This window comes from Peromyscus californicus, unplaced genomic scaffold (genome assembly GCF_007827085.1).
Source record: "Peromyscus californicus insignis strain IS unplaced genomic scaffold, ASM782708v3 Scaffold_21__1_contigs__length_65335640, whole genome shotgun sequence".
Lineage (NCBI taxonomy): Eukaryota > Metazoa > Chordata > Mammalia > Rodentia > Cricetidae > Peromyscus > Peromyscus californicus.
The window spans coordinates 55,633,198-55,656,970 of record NW_026294514.1 but is presented as its reverse complement, the minus strand read 5'-3'; the positions used below and the strand labels follow the sequence as shown (position 1 = coordinate 55,656,970).

The 23,773-nt window shown below is 48.4% G+C and overlaps 1 protein-coding gene and 1 long non-coding RNA gene across 19 annotated transcripts in view; one reads left to right on the top strand and one right to left on the bottom strand.

The window, feature by feature from the left end:
• Positions 1-1,838, bottom strand: part of Kif1a (kinesin family member 1A) — an 89,847-nt gene extending 88,009 nt beyond the window's left edge. For 10 of the 18 annotated variants that reach the window (XM_052750352.1, XM_052750354.1, XM_052750356.1 and 7 more), the window contains exon 1: positions 1,718-1,838. The gene's annotated coding sequence lies outside the window, so the exon portion shown is untranslated. The remainder of the gene's footprint in view (positions 1-1,717) is intronic. The other 8 variants (XM_052750362.1, XM_052750363.1, XM_052750364.1 and 5 more) reach the window with 1 other exon arrangement.
• Positions 1,839-1,967: 129 nt separating this feature from the next.
• Positions 1,968-13,032, top strand: LOC128117875 (uncharacterized). The gene is made up of 4 exons (XR_008220935.1): positions 1,968-7,523; positions 8,198-8,351; positions 12,461-12,562; positions 12,649-13,032. It is a non-coding gene; the product is annotated as an uncharacterized LOC128117875 (long non-coding RNA).
• Positions 13,033-23,773: the final 10,741 nt, after the last annotated feature.

Here is a 23,773-nt window from a genome sequence, read left to right as displayed (position 1 = left end):
TGCCTTGGGAAAAGGGCCCTCCCCAGGCTTCACACCCAGAGGACACATAGCTCCCCCGCAGCCCTCCGCCTGAGAAGGCTTGAATGCTGACTCCACCCACCAAAAGCAAGGAACCTGCAGAGGACCATGCTTGTGCCGGCAGCACCCCTCACCCTGCTGCTCCACACCTGCCCTGCCCACCCCCTCCCCACAGCCTGACTCGGGCAGGTGACCAGCCACACCTGCAAAATGGCCGCCGCAGGTGCGGCCCCAGCCCCCCGAACCCCAACAGCTTCCCTGCAGCCTGCGCTGCCTCCTTCGACAGAGGCGCTGGGCACGTTGCCCTGGCAGCCGCCTTCGGCCCGCTTGGTGTGACCGTGTCTTCCGCAGGAGCCTGCGCTGAGTCTGTGGGTCCCCGGGGTTGGACTCGCACCAGCCCTGAGCGCAGCAGGAACTCTCCGCACCTCCTCCTCCCTCCGCCTCGTGATCCAATCCGCTTGCCCTAGCAGGCCTTTAATCCCAGCAATGCGGTCCCCTCTTAGGTAGGCTAGCCGCTGGGGGACCGGTCCTCTGGCCTTCGGGGATGGGGGGCGGGGGTGAAGTCCCCATTCCTGGGGACGTGGGCGCGCATCGGGTCCGCGCCCGGGCGACGTTGCGCCGGGGCCCAGCAGGCCCCATGACTTGGCAATCCCTCTCTCCCCTCCCCCGCCCCTCGCCTGTGGCCCCCAGCAGCCTGCACCTCACCGCACCGCAGACCCTCCCTCTCCCTCTCAGCCCGAATGCGGTCCCTGCCCCTTGGGGAGCAGAGGGCGGTGGCCTTCCCCTAGGAAGCAGTTGGGGCGAGGAGTGGCTTAATGAGGGAGTGCGAGGGTCTTCGCAGGCAATGTTCCTAGAGTCAACCCATTGCCAGACGCCCGGGGATCTCTGCTAGCCCAGACGACGCGTCCCTCAGCCCCCTCCCTCCAGCCGGGGGCCACACCTGTTACTGGGGCGCTGGCTTAGTGACTGCCAGGCGTGTCAGCGGGTGGTTCCTCCCGCGCTGTGTCTTTCTGGAAGGGAAATGGGGTCTCTGGAGGGAGGGGCATATATATAGCAATAGGAGTGATGGGCAGTCACCGGTGAAGTGCGCATTAAGCCGGTGGCCTGGCCGTGGCGCCGCATCCCCCGCCCCGCCCGCCTGTTTTGCTGTCGGCTCCAGCATCGGCCCTCCCCCACCCACCGGGGACCAGAGCGGCTGCCCCGCGCACCCTTCCCTAGGGCCTGGATCAGCAGCCGCGCCCCGTCCCGACGCCCCGCAGCCTTGTCCTGGTCCCTACTCGGCATCTCTGCCTCCCCTCCCCCCGCGGATCCGTCGCATCCCTCTGGGTAGCTCCTCTGCAGTGGAGGGATACAGGGGGAAAGGAGGCTGTGACCAAATCGGCCTGTCCCTCTCGCTGGCGACCTCCGCCCACACGGGCCAAGGGTCGCTCAGCAGCAAAGGAGTCTTTTCTGAGGGCCCTGAAAAGCTTCGCAAGGAGCACCGACACCCCTGAATTCGCCCCTTTGTTCTTCGAAGAGGCGGAGGAAGGTCGGGGGAAGGGAAGCCGCAGCTCCAAGCCCGCGCTTTGGGCTGCGACAAGGACATTGGCGATGGCCCGGAATCCCCCACCCGATGCATTTAGTGCGGGTGCCGGATGCCACGGACAGGTGCGGGATGATGAACGCGGATGGCGACCGGCAGGGCGGGCGGTAGCCTTACCTCTCAGGCGTCACTGGCGGCGGCCCCGCATGGGCACTGGCACCGGAGAGGGTCCCCGAGCCTGGAACTGATGCTGCTCGCTGGCTGCTGCTGGTGCTGTGACGGTGGCGCCGCGTGACGAGCTCCGTGCCCCCGGCCCGGCCCTCCCCGAGCCCCTCCCGATGCGCTGGTTGGCTGCGCGCTGCGTCCGAGGCTCAGCCGCCAGCTGGTTTGTCGCGCGGGGAGAGGGACAGGCAGAAGAGATGAGGTTGGAGCGGGAGGGGGCTGGGGCTGGGCTGTGACATCACCAGAGAGGGGTGGGGGACAGACGCCCGGAATCGGAGGCAGCATCCCCTCGCTCAGCACTGCCTTTCACTCCCAGAGAGGGACTCGGTGGCGCCCAGCTGAACCTGCCTGCAGACTCGGAACGAAGCCCTTACTGCTTTCAACGGAAATCATAAAAACTGTGAACCATCCACCTGCTGGGCCCGGGGACATCAACACAGGCGCGTCATAGGGAACAAAAAAAAAATACAGCTAGGTGTGGGGTTGGGGCGCTTCTTTCACTGAAGAAGGTATGTAGGGGCGGGCTAGGGATCTGGACTCCAGAGAGTTAACAGGTGGGTCTTAACATCGCATCTGGTGTCTGGCCCAGATCATCAGAAGAAAGCCAGAACATTGCAGGGAGTGCTGCTAACCAGGATGACGACACAGCCGGCGAGCTGACCCGAACCTCCTTCCTGCAGGTGGAGACCTCCATCCTTGTCCTCCTATTCCGTGGCTGTCATCACATACTATTACTCGGGTCTAGATTCCCCGGCCCTCAACCCACACGCTTCTCTGGATCCTCACTGGCCAACCCAGCCTTCACGGACTCTCCTCCGTTTTCCTTTTTCAGTAGGGCTTGGCTGGTAGCCGTTGCACTATGGGGCCAGTCACAGCCCAGGACTGAGTAACTCGGACAGGGCCTATGGTCGCTCACCCACCAGGACTCCCCGCACTGCTGTGGTGGGTGTGATGACGTCATGTGACCATGAAACCAGGGCTCCAGACTTCCTCTCCACAGAGCCCCTGCCGGCAGCATCTCCTGCTCCAGGCAGTTTGCTGGGCACTTTAAATTGTTAGCCACTTAATCCACAGCAGCCTGAGGGAGGCGGTGCTCCACCTCCGCTCACCACGCCACTGTGCAGTAAGATTCCCTGTAAGCAACGCGGGCCCAGACCCTCCATCTTCTGGCAGATACTACCCCCACTCCCACCCCACCCCTCCAAAGCTGGGGAAAAGCTCCCCCCTTTTTGTTTCCCAGTATCACCCGAATAAGCTACTGGACAGCTATAGACAACAGAGCTGATAGGCAGCTAATCTTCAAGGATGATAAGAACAAAAAGTCATAATGTTTATGACTCCATTTTTGCTTGTTAATCCGGACAAAGCCGATGGCTCTCCAGGCAGCTGAGCTTTTGCTAAGCATTCATGTCGATTGAGTTTTTGAATTGCCAGCATATGGAAGTATGTTCCTTACCGTTGGCTGCCGCTGTGACATAGGCCAACTAACAGAAGGGAATGGTTTTTGTTAAGAAGGTATACTGTCAGGGCAGTGGGAAGCTGTGTTCCCGGGAGGACATGCTAGCAGGAGCCTGAGGCAGCAGGTCACACCGTGTTCACAGTCGGGAAGCAGAGGGAGATGAATGTTGAACCGGATTAATTTTTCTGCTTTATTCAATTCAGGACCACAGCCCTTGAGACGGTACTACCCACATTTAGGGTTTTTCTCCCCTGAGTTAAGTTTTTCTGGAAAGACCTCATAGACAAAGTCCATAATGTGTCTCCTGGTGATGTTAAATCCAGCCAGGTTGACAATGAAAAAAGATGCCATTGTTTCTGTACTTTTTTTGTTATATATGTTCCTTCCACTTTGTGGTGTGTGTGTGTGTGTGTGTGTGTGTGTGTGTGTGTGTGTGTGTGTGTGTGTGTGTTATATGCATTTATGAGTGAAGCCACATGTGTGTGCAAGTGCATTGCATATGTGCACTTGTATGCAGCAGCCAGAGGCTGACACAGTATTTTCCTTGGCCACCCACCTTGTGTGCTGAGGTAAGGTCTCTCAAGTGATCCCAGAGTTTACTGATTGGGTGAGTCTACCTATCCAGCTCTATCCAGAGATTCCTGTCTGAGTCTCCCAAGCAATGGGATCAGGTGGGCCACCACACCTACCCAGCATTTACACAGATCCTGGGGCACGGAACTCTAGTCCCTCACACCTTCGAAGCAAACACTTACCCATTGAGCCGTTTCCCCAGCCCCATTTCTTCTTTTTGATGTGATTTTGAATATTGTCAGAAATCCAACTTTAGTTTTGTGAATCTTCTCGGTTTCCCCTTTATTTTATTTATTTCTGTCCCCGTCTGTTATTTCCTTCACGAGTCTTTGGATTCTGTTTGTGTCTCTCTTTAAGCTTTTCCGTATTCTAAAATTTCAGTATCTATTTAGAGCTGCAGAACTCCTTCTCCAGTCCTGCCTCAGACTGATCTAACCAGTTGGCTCCTGCATTTTCGTGGTCATTCTGATCTAAATGTTTGTGTGCCTAATGACCTCTCTTGAATAATTTTACTTTCCTGTAGTGTGTGTTTGTAATCTTTTGTTACCACTTTCCAATTAAACCTCCTTACATTACAAAGTACGTTCAGTCAAGGTCCTGGCCAGAAGTATATGTATGTACGTGCACTGTGTGAATTCAGGAGGCTGAAGAGACAAGAAGGGGGCATTGGATCACCTAGGACTGAAGTTACAGTGGGCTGTAAGCCTCCATGTGGGTGCTGGGAACTGGAGCCTGGTCCTCTGTATACAGCCAGTGCTCCTAACAGCTGAGCCTCTACAGATCTTGATCATTTTGTTGTTGTTTGTTTGCTTGCTTTTTGTTTTGTTTGTGTGAGACAGGGTTCCTCTGTAAAGCCCTGGCTGCCCTGGAATTCACTCTGTAGACCAGGCTAACCTTGAACTCTCAGAGATCCACCTGCCTCTGCCTCCCAAGTGCTGGAGTTAAAGACATGTGCCACCACTGCCCAGTCAATTCTTGGAACTTTTAAGTCTACTTTGTTTCAACCTTTAATTTTCTAACTTAATCCACTATAATAATCAACTATATCAAGACCCAGTTTTAACACCATATTTTAAATGTCCATTAATTCAATGGCGTTCTCCTTATTTCTCATTAAATAATCTGAGTTTTCTTCTGCTAAATTATTCTTACTTTTATTCTATGACAATTGCTCTGAACTTAAGACTCATTTTGATTTATCCTGTATCCAAGTTTAAATTTTTCTTTAAAAATTATATGTGTGTTTGAGTGTGTGTACACGTGTGTGCAAGTGACTTAAGAGGCCAGGGGAGGGCATCAGATTCCCTGGAGATGGAGTGACAAGCCACTGAGAGCCACCCACTGTGGCTGCTGGGAACTGAACTCACGTCATTTGGAAGAGCAACAAGTGTTAACTGCTTAGCCATCTCTCCAGTCCCAACAAGTCTGCTTTTTTTGTTTGTTTGTTTGTTTGTTTGTTACAATAATAATACAATTTGCCAGGCAAAGGTGGTGCACATCTTTAATCCCAGCATTGGGAGGCAGAGGCAGGAGGATCTCTGTGAATTTGAGCCAGCCTGGTCTACAGAATGAGTTCCAAGACAAGTTCCAAGGTTACACAGAGAAACCCTGTCTCAAAAACCAAAAAAACAAAAATAAAATATTTAAAACAATGAAATTACAGAAAGGAAAGGCTCGGTGTCAGCAGATGACTCTGGAGGTTCCAGGCACAACAGGGGAGGGCGACTCCTCCGCCTTGGCCCTCTGGTGAGGGCTGGAGTGTGCTGGAGCCAAGTGTTTATCTCCAATGCCTTCAGGGCTTCCCACTAGGCTCCACCTTCTAAAAATCTGTGCCCTCTCCCCACAGTGCCACCTGGGGTCAGGACTTGGTGTGGGACACTCACTGTGCAGAGCACAGGACTCACACACCTATGGAGGACGCATAGTCTCAATGTTCACTTGCTGGGCATCACTTTGGTCCCTTCTTCCCTATCGCAGGCACTGTTGAGTCTGTCTAGACTTATAGCTATGGCAGAAACACAGTCTTCTTCCCCTGGCTCCTTGCTTTAAACCAGTGGATGCACATTCTGAAATACTTGACCCTCTTGTTGCCTCATTCTCCATGCTTGCTTTGAGACCGGGTCTCACTTAGCCCTGGCTCGACTAAAATCTGCTGTGTAGCTGAGAATGACCTTGAGCCTCTGAGCTTCTTGGTGGGTATCACCTTGTCTAGCTCCATACTTCTTGAAGCTTCTTTTATATCTACATTATTCATGACATGTAAAGTCTTCTAACATGGATCCTGGCTGGAAATTATTCTGATGTCTCAGAGGCAGGAGGATTGCAATATTTCCAGGCCAGCCTAGGCTATGCAGTGAGTCCCAAGCTAATGTGGCCGACACAGTGAGACTTTACCATGTGTGCACACACACACACACACACACACACACACACACACACACACGCACACGCACACGCACACACACTTTACAAAGGAGGAGGTGGAGCAGAAGCCGTGCTGACTGGCGTGCTCAAAGAAATTATGGAAGAACACAGAAACACAAAATTAGAACAAAAGAGAAAACAGATTTAGAGTTAGTGAAACGCTCCACACAAATAACTTGAAAAATATGTGTGAAGTGAATGGTTTTGTGAATAAATCAGCTGAAACTCAAATAGACGGGCATCATGGAGGAAATGGACACTTTCACAGAGAAGCACCCCACAGACTTGGCCAGGAGAATTTCACATTCTTTCAAACATAAAAATAGTCGAGAGTCGTCTGGTGTTGGCTAAAGCGATTTACAGCTGCAAAATGGAAGATGTTCATGAAACCCTTTTTCAAAGTCAGGACAACAGCGATGCCTGGTGGGGAGGCCTTAGTGACCTCCACGGGTTTCCTGGTGATGCTAACACTGTAGTAACACCGTGACCAGGCAGGATCCAGTACTACATTCTGTGCTACACCACGGCTAAACCTTTGGATTGAAGTGGTCAAGACGAGGGTAGCTAAGCAGTCAAAGGTGTGTCCACCTTGGATAAAGAGTCCCGGCTATGTTGCTCAGTACAAAAATAAAAAATAAGCATCCCCTTTGGGATTGACCTCCTCTTCTACTGGAGAAAAGAGAAGCTTGGCAGCGTCTCACTAGGCAATTTCAGCCTTGGGGCGACCAGGGGCAGAGGTCAACCCAATCCTCCAGCAATTGTGTGACCTCCACAAGTGCTCAGCCCTGGGCTAGTCCTCCCCGGGTGGGAGAAGAGCACCCTCAGGCACCTGAGTTAGCAATGAATTAGCAGATGTGAATGCTGAGCCTGGGTCTGGGCACACAGCAAAGCCCACATACACAAGACAAATAGTGAGACAGCAAAGTAGCTCCCGTTATCATAAGGATGTGCACTCTTGCTTCAACTCAAGTATCATCTGATACATATAGAGAAGAGAAGAAAATGTGACATAAGAAGAGAAATATTCATATCCACCTCTGCCCACCAAAGTTGCTAAAATTCTTATTATTTATTGACTACAGGACCATCTTTTGTTCCATATTTTTCTCCTAGACCAAATCTTTGGTTCTAAGACCTGACTTCTCTTCTTGGACCTTACAGGACAATGGAATGCCTTTCGCTCTAATGAGCAAAATTTGGTGGGCTCCTGGACAGTTTTGGGCCCAAGGCTTGTCATAGAAAGCTTAAGCTGTACTGGGAGCTGGGAACTTCCGATCTCATCCCCTTATCCTTGGGGATAGAGAGGTAAGTTCATCGTGGATCACACCTACTGGATGAAGACAATGGACTGAATGTTGCCCCTCACCGCAGTTTATACCTGTTTCAGGTATTCTGTTATGTCATCCAGATAGACTTAACCCTCAGTGAGATAGGATTAAGAGGTGGAGTCTTGCTGGACAGTGGTGGTGCATGCCTTTAATCCCAGCACTCGAGAGGCAGTGGCAAGAGGATCTCTGTGAGTTCGAGGCCAGCCTGGTCTACAAAGAGAATTTCAGGATAGCCAAACTACAAAGAGAAACCCTATCTTGAAAAAAAAAAAAAAAAAAAACAGAGAGAGAGGGGCGGGGAGATGGAGTCTCAGGAAATTAGGTCAGAAAAGCAGAGCCCTCCCTCACAAATGAGATTCTTGCTTGGTACCATTAGCATGAAATGTCCCCACAAGCTTGTATGTTTGAAGTGTGGTTTCTGAGCTAGTTTTGGAGGTTGTGGAACCTTAGGAAAGAGGGGCCTAGGGAAGTGGGCCACTGGGGTGTGCCTTGAGCTTTGTAACCTGCTTTGTAACCTGCCTTGTTTCTGGTCTGAGACCTGGCTACATCTGACTCCAGTCACCAAGAAGCCACCCATTGGCATGCCTTTCCTGACATGCATTCACTCAAACAGTAAGCCAAACTAACGCTTTCATTCTTCTGAGCTTGTAGGTTCTATCGAGAGATCATAGCCTATAGTATGTTCTGGACTGAAGAAGCATTCTCCTTATCAGGGAAGGCCATCCTACTCTGCTGAGCACAACACTTCAAGAGTGACACAGAGTAGTGAGGGAGGCCACATAAGCGGCTGGATCAGCTGAATTAAGTAAGCATCATGAACAACGGGATGACAGATGTCAGCTAGGTAGCCCTTATCCCTTCCTTCCTTCCTTCCTTCCTTCCTTCCTTCCTTCCTTCCTTCCTTCCTTCCTTCCTTCCTTCCTTCCTTCCTTCCAATTGCTTTAGTTGGCTATTTGGCCACAGAGATGAGACATGTAACCAATATGGTGCCCATGTGAAAAGGATCAAGGGAATACCTTCCACCATGTGAGGAAGTCTCCATGCATGAGGGTCAGGTCCTCATCTGGCACAATGACTCTTTTGGCATTCCTTTCTCAGACTTCCAGTCTCCAAAACTGAGAAGAAAAAAATGTGCTGTTTCTAAATTACCTTGCTTAAGGTATACTGTTATGGCACCCCAGACAGACCAAGACAGGAAGCCTCCACAAAAATCCCTGAGATACAGGACTGGGAAGTTCGAAAGTTGGTAAACACATCCCCGAGCCAGAAGGATGGTAGAAGCTCCTGAACCCAGGACTGTTTTAGACTCATCTGTGACCTCTTTACCCGGCTTTTTACCATGTCCTATTAACACATGGGTGAACCTCTATGTTGCTCTGAATTCTGTGAGCTGTCAGAGAAAATTACCAAAGCTCTGGAGAGGCGTCAGGAGTCCCTGGTTTACCACAGGTCAGAGTTTAGGTGACCTATAACTCACTACCTGTAGTTGGCACTGAAGCAGGACTCCATCTCAAGGAACTTAGCTCTGCCCTGTGGGGACTCACTCTGGCTTCGGTAATCCATGACAGAGTTGAGCTGTGGGACACTTGGCTGGTTTGCAGGAGAGCTAACGAACTCTGTGATGTGGGGGTGATCTCACTTCAAACTCAGTGCCAGAGATATTGACTCTGAAGAAAAACACAGGTGTGCTTTTTTCCTATTTAAACACAAGATAAAAATACCAGAAAGGAAGAAACAAAATTATTATTTTCAGATGATGTGATGATCTAGCTAGAAAACTTGAATGACAAGTGGAGAGCTTCGAGACACATAAGAGTGGTGCAGTTATTTTTAAATATAGAAAAGACTCAAAATCCACTAAAGCTTAGTGAAAAGGGAGGACTCCCCCAAGTTCAAAATCCGTGTTCAATATACAATTAAAACAGCAGCCGAAGTTTACATGGGAAAAACAATAAGGAAGTCTAGGAGGATTTGCCACTCATATATCAAATCTCAGACCAGGCGTGAGGACACGTTGTCATCCTGGCATTAGGGAAACAGGCAGGAGGATTGCTGTAAGTTCAAGTCCAGCCTGGTTTACACCACAAGCTCTAGGACAGCTAGGGCTACAAAGTGACAGACTGTCTCAAAACACCTAACTCTGGTAGTTACAAAGATGCCAGAATGAAGGGCATCAAATTCGCATGAGGAAGGCATCGTTTGGGGGAAATGGGTGGGACCTGTATGAAGCTATAAAGCTGGATTCCACCTGATACTTGACGGTGAGATCAATCTCTGATGAGAACATTTAGGGAGCTGGATAGAGTGGAGAGCGTAGGATATAGCCTGTAACCTGAACTCTCAGAAGATAGATGGGCTGAAGAAAAAAAAAAATGCCTGAACATCTATTTAACCCAGCCAAGAACAGAATCCAAAAGGCGACCCCACACCAGAAAGAGCATTTCAACACACATGAAGGTAATGAGCATTCCCTAATTGTAAGAAAAGATTGTTCAGGTCAACAGCAAGCAAAACAGAAATACATGTAATCCCCAGCCAAATGGACAAAGACTGAGATGGAGCACTTACATAAAGAAAATAGATGAATAACAAACAAACAAACCAAAAGACCATCACAGAGAAATTCAGATCAAAACAGAGATCTGTGTTGAACTATATGGCCTCTGGAGATGAGCATGTCTGGTGACATTCGGCAGAGCCAGCTGTCTGTCACTGTCACTCCAGGAAAAGTAGTGCCACTCCCCTAGAGGAAGTTTGTCCAGATACATCTGCATTTAAACTGAGCTTACACTTGATCCCTGCTCTGTGCCTCTTTTCAATGCACACAGAGATTTGCCCAAGTAGACAAGGATATAAACCAAGTAGACAGGAATATCGCTCAAGTAGACAAGAGTATAAACCAAGTAGACAGGAATATCACTCAAGTAGACAAGGATATAAACCAAGTAGACAGGAATATTGCCCAAGTAGACAAGGATATAAACCAAGTAGACAGGAATATTGCCCAAGTAGACAAGGATATAAACCAAGTAGACAGGAATATCGCTCAAGTAGACAAGGATATAAACCAAGTAGACAGGAATATTGCTCAAGTAGACAAGAATATAAACCAAGTAGACAGGAATATTGCCCAAGTAGACAAGGCTATAAACCAAGTAGACAGGAATATTGCCCAAGTAGACAAGGATATAAACCAAGTAGACAGGAATATCGCTCAAGTAGACAAGGATATAAACCAAGTAGACAGGAATATCGCTCAAGTAGACAAGAATATAAACCAAGTAGACAGGAATATCGCTCAAGTAGACAAGGATATAAACCAAGTAGACAGGAATATCGCTCAAGTAGACAAGGATATAAACCAAGTAGACAAGGATATAAACCAAGTAGACAGGAATATTGCCCAAATAGACAAGGATATAAACCAAGTAGACAGGAATATTGCTCAAGTAGACAAGAATATTAACCACAATGGAAGCAAAAACTGAAGCTGATAGAGTGTTCATTTTTTGGGAACTGGCTTGATGAATTGGGGTGATACTCCAAAGCTGCTAGAGAGATAGATAGATAGATAGATAGATAGATAGATAGATAGATAGATAGATAGATAGATAGATAGAACAGTGTATGATGAGGGAGGAAGATGGCCAGATGTTCTAGTTTTCTCTCTATCACCGCGACAAACACCATGACCAAAAGTAATAAGGAGAGAAAAGGGGTTTACAGATGTAGTCCATCGTGAAGGGAAGTCAGGGCAGGAATTCAGGGCAGGAGCCTGGATGTAGGAACTGAAGTAGAGGCCATGGAGGAACATTGCTTAATGGCTTGCTCCTCATGGCTTGCTCAGCTTGTTTTTTCATACAGCCTGGAACCACCTGCCCAGGGGTGGCACTGCCAACAGTGGGCTGGGCCCTCCCACATCAATCATTAATCAAGAAAATGCCTCTCAGGTGTGCCCGCCAGCCAGCCTGACATTTTCTCAATGGAAGTTCCTCTTCCCAGGTGACTGCAGTTTGTATTGCGTTGATGAATGCTGGCTAGCACACTGGGATGTTTTGATGAATTATTTAGAGACAGGTATGAATAGGTAACCCTGCTTCTGGTTTTTCAGGGTTGGCAAGACTACAGAACCTGCTGGAAGGAGGGGTGGCATTCTCTGTTTCACTTTTTAAATAAATACTCTCCCTCTGTCTGTAGTTTGAATTTTTAGGTTTTGCTCAGATATAACGCTTTCTCACCAGTAGACTTGAGTACTGATGAGGGCAAATTTTCACTCTATTTAATTTTTTAATAATGTTCTGCGTTTAAACTGCTAAAAAAAATCTTCCAATAAAACAAGAAAAAGTTTTTTTGTTGTTGTTGTTTTTTTTTTTTTTTTTTTGGTTTTTCGAGACAGGGTTTCTCTGTGTAACTTTGCGCCTTTCCTGGAACTCACTTGGTAGTCCAGGCTGGCCTCGAACTCACAGAGATCTGCCTGGCTCTGCCTCCCGAGTGCTGGGATTAAAGGCGTGCGCCACCACCGCCCGGCAAAACAAGAAAAAGTTTTAAACATCTTACTAGATTCAGACATCTAGATAAAATCAAACCATGATGAACAATCAGTCGGTTGAATCCTATGAAATTCTTTGGGTCTGGGGCTGTGACCATATCCGAAAAGGGCCAGCCACTGTCAGCATTCCTTAGTCACCTGTAGTTCTTTGTGTAGGTTGAGGCACGAGGGCTCTCCTCCTTCCACTTAATATCTCTGTTGTTATCCTTGCTTAGCGCACGCGTGGGCAGTCATGGTGGTGAGGCTGTGGCCACAGCATCTGATATCCATAGGAGACTCAATGTCAGAGCACACTCCCAGGCCTCTGGCTCGTAGGATCTTTCTGACCCCTCTTCCGAAATCATCCCTGAGCCTTGGTGTTGTAGATGTGTCCACTGGGACTGAACTCCACAACTCTGCATTTTGATTGGTTGTGGGTTTCTGGGATGCTCTCCACGTGTTGCAAAGAGAAGTTTCCTTAATGAGAGGTGGGTATAATATTTAGATAAATATTTAGATTGTCGTTAGGGATTATGCTTTTTAAGTAAAGTGGTGGTTGTGTCTTCTCTTCCAGGATCCATGACTTCACTAGCCCAGGCTAGTTGGCTAGGTGTTCTGGTACCAGGCATTATTTCCCTTGCATTGAGCTGGTCTTATGACTTCTAAACATGAGCAAAACAAGGATGACACAGTGGACATGCTAACATGGATGGGGCGGGGTGTATCCTGGAGGTCGCTACCCTACACAAAGAGCGACAGACAACTAAGAATGCAAGGAGAGGGAGAAATAACCTTCCCCAGGAAAGAATACAGCAATTGTTTATCCAACGATCATATCTGTAAACATACACACAGACTAAACAGGCTGTAATTATGTGTTTAGGAATTTATGTGTATATATACACGTATACATGTAACAACAGTTAATGAAAAAAAGAGGCCATAAATTTGAAAGCGAGTGAGGTAGGGTATATGGAGGGTTTGGAGGGAAGAAAGGGAAATAATGTAATTGTATTATAATATCAAAAAATAAAAGAAAGAAATAAAAATTTAAAGGTTCAACCACATAAATGTCGGAATAACAAGTCATCAGAGGAGCCTAAGTTCACCATCTGAAAGGAACAACCCTCCAGAGGCTGCTGACCCAGGGATGGGGAGAACTGAGGCATTCAGACAGCTATTGTGCAGATTTGCAGATCCGGGGGATAAGGGGAAGCATTCAGGGATTAGGTGGACATGGGAATGGGAGGTCTTACCCAGGTTAGCCTTAGGGGAACAAGGCGGGTCAGGAGGCAGGCCTGCGCCCTGCAGAGAAGGGAAGGGCTAAGAAAGATCCCTGGAGCTTAAGAGTATAGGCACTGAAGCAGTATTTGAAGTTGTCTTGGCTTAGAAAAAACAAAAACAAACAAACAAACAAACCTAGAGATCAAGGAGTAAACAAGAAGAGTGAAGACAGGTCATCTGGACAGAAGCCGATTGTGAGCCCCAAGTCCATCTGAGCTTCTGAGGATGCTGGCGACTCCAGCAGATACCACCGCCCGGCTCCGCTTCCAGCCACGCCCTCAAGTCACTCCCACAGGAGGCCCGGTTGCCGTGGTAATCTCTTTGGTAGTTGTTAGACTCCCTGCCCCGCCCTTCACTAGAGCAGTGTGGCTCTTAGCGACTGTGAGGCAGGCGGGCTTGAGATCCCCAGGGCTCTCTCTGTAAACTGCAGCCAGTGCCTGGTCCTGCCTGCGCTGGGCTCCTGGCTGCTGGAGGGCTTACTGCTGTGTTCAGCAGGTTTCTGCAGTGCCAGTGAGCCTGTGGAGCTCTGGGGATTCGCATTTGCTCACGATGGGGTTGGGGTGCAGCCTCGCAGACTGAACAATGGAAGCCTGTAGGGATTCAAAGGCATGGTACAGATAGGAAAACGGAGACCTCCTGGTCTCAGCTTGCTTGCTCTGCTCCAGGCGGCTGCCCCATAGCCGGGCCATTATGGCAGGCCAGCCCTGCGACTGACCATACTTTGTCTTCAGCTTTTTTCCTAAGCAGCATTCCCTGTGTTTTTACAGGTTTTTGTTCGTTTTTGTTTTGTGCTCTTTGAGCTATTTTGTATTTGGCATATTTAAACTAATCTTTTTTGGGCGGGTGTTTGTTTTTTGTTTGTTTGACCAGTTTGACCATATAGCTATAACCTCATAAAAAAGTGGCTATCCCTAGCTGGGCAGGGATAGCACACGCCTTTAATTCGGGGGTGGGGCGGAGCGACAGAGGCAGGCAGATCTCTGTGAGTTTGAGGCCAGCCTGGGCTACAGAGTGAGTTCTAGGACAGCCAGGGCTACACAGAGAAACCCTGTCTCGAAAAACTAAAAATTAAAAAGAAAGGAAGAGTCCAGGTATAGCTTTCCCTTTTGGAAAAAGTTTGTCTAAGAGTTTGGATTTAAAGTATAAGCAACCCCCAAATAGAGTTTCCTTTGGAAATTTTAAAGTAAGTTTTGGTTATTTTAAAGAGTAGATCTCTTTTGTCCAAATTATACTGAATAATAAGGAAATTCTCTTGTAAGACAGTGGGGGAAAAAAACTGGACTCTTTTTAAACTTGAAAACTGCACTCAAGTCTAGTTTTCCTGTTCCAGGTGAACAACTACTCCTAACAAAACCTTGATTAATGAAAGGACTTAGTATCTGTCTTAGTTAGGGTTTCTATTGCTGCAACAAAACACCATGACCAAGAAGCAAGTTGAGGAGGAAAGGGTTTATTTGGCTTACACTTCCAGATCATAGTCTATCATTGGGGAAGTCAGGACAGGAACTCAAGCAGGGCTGGAACCTGGAGGCAGGAGCTGATGCAGAGGTGTAGTGGGTAGCTATTCCAGCTTTGATCGGGAAGTTCCAACCCGCATTGAGGTTTCGGGAACTGTCACGCCTACAAGGCGGGGCCAAGGGAGGACCCTAAAGACCCGAGATCCAGATGGGCCTGCTCTCTTGGTTCCTGGACTCTGGACACTGGAGGTAGACTGAGCAGAGTTCTCCAGAGAACACCGCCGGACTGGGCCACCCCTTTCCCAGACTCTGTAAACTATTCCTTCATTTGTAAGTTACCCCACAAAATAAACCTCCCTTTTAACTACGTGGAATGGCCTTAATAATTTCACCAATACAGAGGCCATGGAGAGGAGCTGCTTACTGGCTTGCTTCCCCTGGCTTGCTCAGCCTGCCTTCTTATAGAACCCAGGACCACCAGCCCAGGGATGACACCACCCACCATGGGCTAAACCTTCCCCCATCAATCACTAATTGAGAAAATGCCTTACAGCCAGATCTCATGGCGGCATTTCCTCAGCTGAGGCTCCTTCCTCTCTGATGACTCCAGTTTGTGTCAAGTTGACACACAAAACCAGCCAGTACAAAATCTTCATCTATGACTTTATCAAAATCAAGATTAGCATTGTTTTATCATTTAGGAACACACCCAGTGAAAGAACTCGGTCATTGTCCCTCTTGTTCAGGATTGCTTTAGCTCTTGGGGTCTCCTGGGCTTCCTTGTGGACTTGAGGATTGTTTACTTTTGTGAAGAATGTTGTGAGGATTTTGGTGAGGTCACACTGAGTCTATAAATTGCTTTCGGTAGGATGCTCATTTTCTCAATGTTGAGTTCAACAATCCACGAGCACTGGGAAGTCTTCTCATCTTCCAGTGTCTGCCTCGATTCCTTTCTTCGGAGGTTTAAAGTTTTCGTTTTGGAAGTCTCTCACCTCCTTGCTTAGATTTATCTCTAGGTAATTTTCTGGGGCAACTGAATTCTCATTCATGTTTCCACGGCCTGTTTCTCACAGTGGTTGTTATTGGTGTATAAAAAGAGGCTTTTGTGAGTTGACTTTGTATCCGGTCACTTTACTGAAAATATTGATGATCTCTAGAAGCTTCCTGGCAGAACTTTTGGGCTCTCTCACGTATAATACAATATCATCTGCAGATTGGGATGGTCTCACTTCTTGTTTTCCTATTGTATCTCATCATTTACTTTCTCATCTCTGATTGTTCTGCCCGTGGCTGGTGAGGTCATGGACTCTACAGGAGAACACTTCCTACTGTCACGTTCCGGAATTAATACAGTCCCCACTGTATTCTAAACACCTATCACTATATCCACACGTGAGTGCGGCTCTCACACCACATCCAAGAAGCTTGTTGTTGCAGCAGACTGAGACCATCACAGAAACCCATAACCAGTCAAAATATAGAGAACTAATCCTGGGGTTTCCAGCCCCAGGTGATATATCCACACACAACTCCTGCACCTAAGGTTCAGGGAACACCACAGGAGATGAAGCAGAAAGATTGAAAGAGCAGAGGAAACTGAAGTCTGCTGTGAGATTGTGTCTCCTAGAAATGACATGGAAGCTACACCTGTATTTCAACAAAACGACTAAACAAGACTCAAACAATGCCACCCCCCCCCCAGACATGCTAATGTGGAAGGGGAAAATCCCACAGGGCCCCACCTCCAGACAAAGAACTATATGTAACTAAGAACTTTATAAAGAGGGAGGATTAGTTTCCCCAGGGATGAGCCCCCTAATTGGTCACCCAATACCAAATGGTCAGCCCTGACATCATGTACATACAAGCAGCACTAAACAGTCTCATCGGGTGGTGTTTACATAGTTATGCATATATGTAACAACAATAATCATAGAGAAGAGGCAGTGAGTTTGAGATTAAAGGGGGAGCCACAGGAAGAGTTGGAGGAAGGAAAGGGGGTAAATGATGGTGTCTTAGTTAGAGTTAGTTACTATTGCTGTGATGAAACACCATGACCAAAAAAGCAAGCTGGGGAGGAAAGGGTTTATTTGGCTTATATTTCCAGGTCATAGTCCATCACTGGAGGAAGTCAGGACAGGAACTCAAGCAGGGCTGGAACCTGGAGGCAGGAGCTGATGCAGAGGACACAGAGGGATACTGCTTACTGGCTTACTCCTCATGGCTTGCTCAGCCTGCTTTCTTATAGAACCCAGGACCACCAGCCCAGGGATGACACCATCTACAATGGGCTGGGCCCTCCCCATCAATCACTAATTAAGAAAATGCCCCTAGGCTTGTTAACAGCCCTAGCTGATGGAGGCCATTTTCTCAATGGAGGTTCCCTCCTCCCTGATGACTCTAGCTTGTGTCAAGTTGACACAAAACTAGCCAGTACCGATGGAATTACGATTTAACTAAAAAAAAAAAATTTAATGTTACTTACTGAGGACCTTTTGAAAAAATAAAAGCAAAGAAGCAGATGAAGAGAGAAGAAAAAAGAGTGTAGATTCCTGTATTGGGCATCATCTTCTGCCCAAGGGCAAATCTGTGATACGATTCCCTTCCCATATCCCAGCCCCATCACTGGCCTGTCTTATCTCGAGTCAAACATCACTGATGTGACACCATTACACCATCCACCCGGCATTTGGTCACCACTAACACTGGGGTGCCTTTTCTTCTTGGAGGCAGCTCCGGGGGTTCCCTCTTCCCAAATGACTCTAGATTGTTTCCAGGTGACATAGAACTAGCCAGCACAGGTGGGTAATGTATGGCTGATGAGGGGCTGAAGATAGCCTAACATAATCTGCCTCTGGACTTGCAATATCTCAGCCTCTCCAGATCACTGCCATGCTAATCCATCATCAGCCTGTATGGTCACAGCCTCTTGCCATGAAGGCTGACCCACAGTTAGATAGCACATGTGTGCGTACATCGATGTGTACAGGTGAAAGCTGAGTGACAGGCCTGTGAGACCCCCACCCCGGCTTCGAGTGGGTGTTGGGGGTCTGATAGTGAAAGGAAAGAGCTCGTGGGCCCCACCTTGGGGTTCCCACCTTCTCAGGAATCCTGACTCACTACTGCCCCATCCCCACCTCACTGCTCACCCAGCTCAGCCACAGGAGTCTCAGGGAAGCTGGAACTGGGGTCGGCTGATGGTGGATTGTGCAGGGTTCCAAAGAATGACCTTGCTCTAGGCTGGGGAGGCTGGAGACCTGTGCTGCACAGACAGATCTGTTGGGCTCTGCTGCTATGCACTGAATTACCCATTGTTGACTCAGTACCTGGCCAGAAGCAGCTGGTGTAGGGAACGGCGATGTGGACTGGTCCAGAACTCGTTGTGGGACACCTGGGTCTGCAAAGCAGCCACTGTCCCTTAGTGACCCAGCCTGGAGGAGTGACTGCTTACAGATCAAAGTTGCCACAACCTTCTCCTTTCATGAGCCCTGGCCCATGATGCTTCCTCCTCTATTCAGATATGCCTAAGCTTGCTCTGGGCTAAGGTTTGAGGACAGGAAGTCTGTCCCTCTGTGTACGACTTAGGTGAAGTTTGTTAGACGTGAGCCCCTCCATCTACCCTGAGCTGGCCAAGGGTGGGGGGTATGGTGGAAGCACCCAACGACACAGCACAGATTCTGTTGTTGGCCTGTAGAGAGGAGGGAATGGACACTAACAGGTGTCTGTGAGGACTGGAGTGCACTACTGGAGGTTGGCACCTGCCTCCGGAACTCTCCAGTCTTGCAGAAGACAGATAGACACAGAAACTGAAGCTAGGGAGGTGCTACTATGAGGTGTCAGGGTGTGTGATGTGTTAGGCACTCTGTGAGGGGCTGGGGTGTGCTAAGTACCCTGTGAGGGGCTGGGGTGTGCTGAGTACTCTGTGAGGGGCTGGGGTGTGCTGAGTACTCTGTGAGGGGCTGGGGTGTACAGTGTCTTAGGTACTCTGTGAGGGGCTGGGGTGTGCAGTGTCTTAGGTACTCTGTGAGGGGCTGGGGTGTGCTGAGTACTCTGTGAGGGGCTGGGGTGTGCAGTGTCTTAGGTACTCTGTGAGGGGCTGGGGTGTGCTGAGTACTCTGTGAGGGGATGGGGTGTGCTGAGTACTCTGTGGAGGGGCTGAGGTGGGCTGAGTACTCTGTGGAGGGGCTGGGGTGTGCTGAGTACTCTGTGAGGGCCTGGGGTGTGCTGAGTACTCTGTGAGGGGATAGGGTGTGCTGGGTACTCTGTGGAGGGGCTGGGATGTGCTGAGTACTCTGTGAGGGGCTGGGGTGTGCTGGGTACTCTGTGAGGGACTGGGGTGTGCTGGGTGCTCTGTGGAGGGGCCGGGCTGTGCTGGGTGCTCTGTGGAGGGGCTGGGATGTGCTGGGTACTCTGTGAGGGGCCGGGGTGTGCTGGGTACTCTGTGAGGGGCCGGGCTGTGCTGGGTGCTCTGTGGAGGGGCCGGGCTGTGCTGGGTGCTCTGTGGAGGGGCCGGGCTGTGCTGGGTGCTCTGTGGAGGGGCCGGGCTGTGCTGGGTGCTCTGTGGAGGGGCCGGGCTGTGCTGGGTGCTCTGTGGAGGGGCCGGGCTGGGCTGGGTATGCTGCAGAGGTGGTGGAGTGTGGTAGCCCAGCTCCACTAGGCCTCATAACCCACCTCTGCCTAGTCCTTCCTCTCAGGTGGCTGCAGCTCTTGCTGGGGGCCTTGGATCCTTCGTCCCTTCCTCCACTGCAGCAATGGCTCTGTCCCTCACCCTCCAGGCTGGTGCTCGTAACTGGGCTCCTTCCTCAGTGAGTCCCCGGCCCCGCTGACATCTGCAGTGTCCCCAGGGTTTTCCGCTGCAGTTCTCTGACAGGCACAGGCTGTCTCTAGAACCCAAGAGCACTGACGTCACTTAACTAGTCATGCTGCCCCCCAAAAAGTGTCAACAGAGAAACAACACAGGTCCCTGGTCTCTGCGCTCATAGTAATAAGAGAACAGCTGAGAAAAAGTCCAACATCTTAGAAGTTGAAAAACTTACTGAGTGTAAGGAACAAAGAAAAGCATTCAGAAATGAATGAAAGGGGGGTTCTCCTTCACATTCTAGAGGAACACAGCACCTACAGCAACGGGAAGGCACACCACAAGCCCTCGGACAAGTTAGGGAGGATGAGAATTGTGACTCATTTAGATCTAGAGAGTAATCACAACCAAGCTTGACACAGAGTCTAGAGAAGGAAGGAAAGAAGGTGAACTCGTGAACCTCATTGGCAGAGTGTCTGCCTGGCACACACCATGCCCTGAGCTCAAACCCCAGCACAGCATAAAGCAGACGTGGTGGGCAGGGGTTCAAGGTCACCCTTGGCTAAGTATAGTCTAAAAAAAGAGAGTGAAATGGTATTTGTTAAATGGAGCAAGTCAGACACTGAAAGGCGAGTGCCGCATGTTCACCAATGTAAGTGATGCTTAAGTTGATTTGGTGGAAATGGCAGAGCAGCGGGCGCTGGAAGCTGGGAAGACACGGAGAAGCTGGGGGGAGAGGCGGGGTGACAGTCGAAACACAGACGAGAAGGATAAGGACCACTGTTCAGCTCTACAGCACAATGTGGGACTATAGGTTACAATGATTTATTGTATAGTTTATAAAGAACTAGAAGACAAGAGTCCCAGTGTTCCCAACACAGAGGAACTATAAATGTTGGGCTGGGGATGCTGTTCAGTGGGTTTAGGACACAGCTCAATGGTAGAATGCTGACCTTTCATGCCTAAGACCCTGGGTTCAACTGCCAGCACTGTTTTATATATATATTACAATATATTTACATATATAATTACATATTGCATATATTATATATACATATGTGTATATATGTACATATATTTAATGAAAAATATTTAAGGAGAGAAAATACTAATTGCCCTGGTTTGATTGTTACACCTTGACTACATCAGATTATTATACTGTATCTCATAAATATATGCAAATACTACATGCCAATTTCTAAAAAAGAGGTACCTTCTAAGAGCATGAGGCAGTAAATACATGGCAGTGATGGGTGGATGGAACTGAAATGACTGAGGCGGATTTCCAATCAATTAAAACTAAGCTGTTGCTCTGGCCACTCTCACTATCCACACTCAGTCTTTCCACAGTGCTTGTTCTGTGTGTGCAGACAAGAAGGTGCCGGCTTTAACTGTCGAGAGGAAGGGAACTGATGACCATTTCCAAGTGAAATATTGTTGCTACTTAGAAAGTGCAAGAGAATAAACACATTCGTAAAGTGACCAGACACTAGATCAAGCAGAAAAGACACCAGCAGCTGCCTGAAAACGCAATGGCCAGGGTGAGAACGACAGGTAGGAGAGTGAACGGCCAGTCAACACAGGAAAACACACAGAAAGATGCTCAACCAAAACCAAAACTAAGGGCCGGCAGGATGGCTCAGCTGGAAAACATGCTCGTCACCAAGCCTGATGACCTGAGTTTGATGTCCAGAACTCACACAACGGAAGGAGAGAACGGACTCCTTCAAGTTGTCCTCTGACCTCCACACACTGTGTGTGGCATGTGCCATACACACACACACACACACACACACACACACACACACACACCACTTTGACACACATACAATAATAAACGTAAGAATTTTAAGCAAAATATAGCCTCATAGCCTATGTATCTGTCCAGGTGGCAAGCTGCTGGCCAAGGCTGAGTCCCACACACCTAAGGACCAAGGAGTGAGGACGTGCTTCCCACAGACCCAGTGTTCCTGCTTCAGTAGGAGAGCAGAGGTGTGCTCAAGGATGCTCATTGCTGTGTTAGTGAACATCTCCAAATAAAACAGCACTGAAGAGTCTCTTAGCAGAAGACAGGGCAAAGGAAGTGTGGATGCTCATGTACTTAGCACCAAGACGGACGCACTACACCGATAAATTCCCCACGCAAAGCTGGATGGTGAGTCAAACAGCCAGCCACTCACTTGACCTGTTTCATACAGACAGTGCAGTCTGTTGCTTATATATCTACAACAATATAAAGTCTCAAAGATTGACGCTCAGATGGTCTTCAGCATCATCCCTAGAGAAAGGTGAAGGGCTTGGTCTTTTTTTTTTTTTTTTCCTGAGATACAAGTTACATACATAGATAGCTCAGGTACGTAGAGTTTAATGCACTCTGAAATGCACAGCAGGAGGAGGATTCTTTCCTGCCCCCAGTCAATGTGCTCCCAGCTGGGAGGTAACCTCCTCTGGTTTGACTCCCACTCTGGAATCTGGCACTCCTGTACGTTCCTGGATGGATTCTCTTTACATGCATCTAAGGCTCGCCCAGGCTGCTGCTGCTCCTGAACTTTGCATCTTCCTCTTCCTGTGTATAATAACTTCTCAGTTTCCCACCATGTGTTGATCTGTTCTTCTATTGGCTTTGTAGGCTACTTCTGATCTTTTATGGCTATGAATATTGCTGGGCAGTAAATACTGGCGTAGCAGTCCAGGTTGACTTGAAGGAGCTATAGTGGGTTATCAAAGTGTTTGTAGCACTTCCACCCTTGCCCAAAGGTTCCAGTTGCTCCACATTCTCACTGGTTTTGTCTGTATGCATGACTTTTGCCATTCTAGAAGGCATGTTTCCTAATAAGGCTGAGACTTTTTTTGTGACCAACAATACTGAGAACCTTTTCATATACATCTTTTCATTTGTGCATGGATATTCTTTTTGTGAAAGGCTTGCTCAAGATTTTGCCCATTACAAGCAGAAGGAAGGTTGAACATCTGTCTTTTCTTCTTCTTTTTCTTCCTTTTTTTTTGGGGGGGGGGTCAGGGTCTCACCATGTAACCATGGTCAGCCTGGAACTCACAGAAATTAGCCAGATTCTGCCTCCTGAGTGCTAGGACTAAAGACATACGCCACCACACCTGGACATTTGTCTTTTTATGTCTGAATTGCAAGACTCAAATTTTAGATATAATGCATTCACCAGTTACTTGGGCTATCAATATTTCTACCAATTTGTGGTTTCTAGATGATTTTTTATTACATTTTTTACATTTATTTCGTATGACTCTCTGTGTGTGTGTGTGTGTGTGTGTGTGTGTGTGTGTGTGTGTGTGTGTGTAAGCACACATGTAATGGTCAGAGCTCTCTGTCCACCATGTGAGTCATGCAGGCCATCAAGCTTGGTGACAGGTGCCTTTGTCTGCCAAGCATCTTGCCAGCCCAGTGTGTGGCTTTTCTATTCTGTTGATGATGCTTTTGGTGAACAAGTTTTTAATTTACTAAAGTTCCACTTTCTCCTTTTACAGTTAGTACCAGTACTGTGTGTGTGTGTGTGTGTGTGTGTGTGTGTGTGTGTGTGTGTGTGTGTGTGTTTGTGTGTGTGTGTGTGCGTGTGTGTGTTTGTGAGTGTGTGTGTGTGTTTGTGTGTGTGTGTTTGTGTTTGTGTGTGTGTTTGTGTGTGTGTGTGTTTGTGTGTGTGTGTTTGTGAGTGTGTGTGTGTGTTTTATGTGTGTGTGTGTGTTTGTGTTTGTGTGTGTGTGTGTATAGCTGAAAAAAACTGTTGGTCTCTGAGTCTACAAAGACGTCCTTCAGTGTCATCTTCTGGCCACCCATCTGTCAGCCTCAGTGTAGGAACCACGGACGCAGCAGCATGACGAAGCTCGACCCCCTCGCTGAAGACGCCTCTCTCCCTCTCACAGCGTCACTTCTCTCTTAGGGCCTGCCCTGCCCAGTATGCTGCGTCTGTTTGTGAAACTTTGCTCCATCGATCCGTTTGTCTTTCCTCTTGCCAGTGCCACACTGGCTGGTGACTGACACCATTTCCTTAAAAAAAAGAGTAGTGAGGGGAGGTCTGATGCAAAAAGTGAGGAAATCCTTAACATTTACTAAATTGGTGATGGGTACGCGGTTTTGAAAGCTTCAAAACGTTTTGACACATGAACATGTGGAAGGCAGATTATACACC